This window comes from Vidua chalybeata, chromosome 1, assembly GCF_026979565.1.
Source record: "Vidua chalybeata isolate OUT-0048 chromosome 1, bVidCha1 merged haplotype, whole genome shotgun sequence".
NCBI classification, from domain to species: Eukaryota; Metazoa; Chordata; class Aves; order Passeriformes; family Viduidae; genus Vidua; species Vidua chalybeata.
In genome coordinates, this window is record NC_071530.1 from 148,116,640 (window position 1) to 148,119,092 (window position 2,453).

The window sequence follows — 2,453 nt, forward strand, 5'->3', positions numbered from 1 at the left end:
GGAGCTCCCCCGGGGTCTGCGAAAGAAGCTGCGTACCCTCTGCGGCGAAGAGAGATAGAGCTCAACCCCCTTGGACTGGTGAAAACATCTGTGGTCATCTTGGGCTATTTCTCTTGTGCTGGGGAGTGTTTTTTCGTTGTGCCTTAATAAACAAGTTTTTTCCACTTTCCCCTCTGAAGGAATTCCTCCCGAACCCGGTGGTGGGTGGGAGGTTGCGGAGGGTTTGGTTTCCTATAGGGGGCTCCTTTGGAGGTGTTTTCCCCTAATTTGTCCAAAACCAGGACAAATAATTTGGTGGCCCGTACGGGGAAGCCCAGACAAAGTGGAAAAAACTTTATTCTAATAATATTTTTGGCTTTAACCGTTCTGCGGGAATATTGGTATGTCTTTCTTTAAAGTTATGATGTCATTGGGAGTGAAAGCCTGCCTCTATTTGTGGTCATTAGGGTTCTTCGAAGTTTTGATCGCTTTATGGTCCCTGGAGTTATTTTCTTATCCAGAAGTAGCTCCGGTATTGTCCCTAATACGTAGCTTTTGTAGCAGAGGGGCACTAACGAGAATATTTATCGGGCTGGGCTTGGCTGTAATACTCTGCAAGGGGCTATTAAAAATGTTGTTATCGGCTCCAGGAATGTATAACTCGTGGTTGTGGCTGTGTGCTAAATTTGTTGTGGGGGAGGAGGTTCTTCAGCCTTTGCTTTCCTTTTCCTCCTCCGAATTGTTTACATCTCTGTTAGGAAATGTCCTGTCCTCCCTGACTGCCAAGGATACCATCTTTCTGTTATTTAATTTAATAACCTTTCTCTATACTGTCCGCAGTTTATATAAGATGAAGGCTGAGATTTCTAGAGGGGCTGGTGAGACCTCTGATTTAGGAGTACAACCAAGGGTGAAAAATCCTGAGTGGTGCGGGAAATGGGAGGATATGGGCGAAATTTTAAAGGAGTTTTCTGATCCTGTAGTCTGGGACTTTCCATCCGAACACATCCAGAACCCAGCTGAGGTGGCAAAGTATCTGAAAGGGAAATGCCAGGATAACCCCAAGGAGAAAAGGATCATTGCAGTGAGCTGGGCCCTGGCATATGCTTATCGTACTCTGCTCGATACTGTAGGACAGCAGACAGAGGAAGGGGGGCAGGGAGATAAACCAGCAGCATTTGGCACAGGCCACCTGGTTAGTTAACACCCGAGGTTCCACCAATCGAGCAGGTCCTGCCCAGTCTGAGTCCCTGAATATAGTAGACGGAGATAAAGTCCCAGTGGCACATATCAGAGGTTTGTTAGGGAGGACAGTGTGGATCAATTCTGCCTCGAGTACAGACAAACCCATTCGTGGGATTGTCTTTGCTCAGGGACCAGGTTGTACATGGTGGATAATGCAGAAAGATGGAAGAACACGATGTGTACCTCAGGGAGACCTGATTGTGGGGTGAGACTCATATGCAAACATCTCAATTTGCTGGATGTTACTGCCATTGTTTGTACATTAAACCACACAGACATGGGACAGAAGGAAATGTGTAAATGTCGAAAGTCAGAGCAAGTGAGAATGGAAGGGAATGTGTAAGTGTGGAAGGTTTGAGCAGGTGGGAAGGAAGTTCAGTAACATGTTCACGATATGGGATAAGGGGTGGAATGTCGTGGGGACAGGACATTTTCATGCTCATTATCCCAATCGTGGTTTTTGTTCCCTGTCCTCAGTTTGTTTTGTCTTCCTTCCCCCCCCCACCCCCGGGCTGGCTGCTGCCTTGCCGCTTAGCTTGCTTGCTGCTTTGCTTGCTGCTGGCTGCATGCTTTGCTGGCTCTGCTTTCCTCTCTTTTTTCTCTGCTTTTCGCTGGCTTGCTTTTTGGCCATTTTTTTTTTTTTCCCTTTTTCCCGGTTTCCGTTGTTCCCTTCCCCCCCCCCCCCCCCCCGAAGACATCGGACCTACTCCGGGCAGGAGCTCCCCCGGGGTCTGCGAAAGAAGCTGCGTACCCTCTGCGGCGAAGAGAGATAGAGCTCAACCCCCTTGGACTGGTGAAAACATCTGTGGTCATCTTGGGCTATTTCTCTTGTGCTGGGGAGTGTTTTTTCGTTGTGCCTTAATAAACAAGTTTTTTCCACTTTCCCCTCTGAAGGAATTCCTCCCGAACCCGGTGGTGGGGGGGGAGGTTGCGGAGGGTTTGGTTTCCTATAGGGGGCTCCTTTGGAGGTGTTTTCCCCTAATTTGTCCAAAACCAGGACATCTGGACATGCTCCAGCACCTCAATGTCCTTCCTGAATTGAGGGGCCCAGAATTGGACACATGATTGGAGGTGTGGCCTCCCCAGTGCCCAGCAAAGAGGGACAGCCACTGCCCTGGTCCTGCTGGCCACACTAGTGCTGACACAGAAGGCCAGGAGGCCACCAGGCTTCTTGTCCACCTGGGCACACACCAGCTCATGTTCAGAATGCCCCATGCATCAAAGTGGTG

The 2,453-nt window shown here is 49.2% G+C and overlaps 1 long non-coding RNA gene across 1 annotated transcript; it reads left to right on the top strand.

The window, feature by feature from the left end:
* Positions 1 to 212: 212 nt before the first annotated feature.
* Positions 213 to 2,108, top strand: LOC128791571 (uncharacterized). The gene is made up of 2 exons (XR_008432076.1): positions 213 to 511; positions 1,919 to 2,108. It is a non-coding gene; the product is annotated as an uncharacterized LOC128791571 (long non-coding RNA).
* The last annotated feature ends 345 nt before the right edge of the window (positions 2,109 to 2,453 follow it).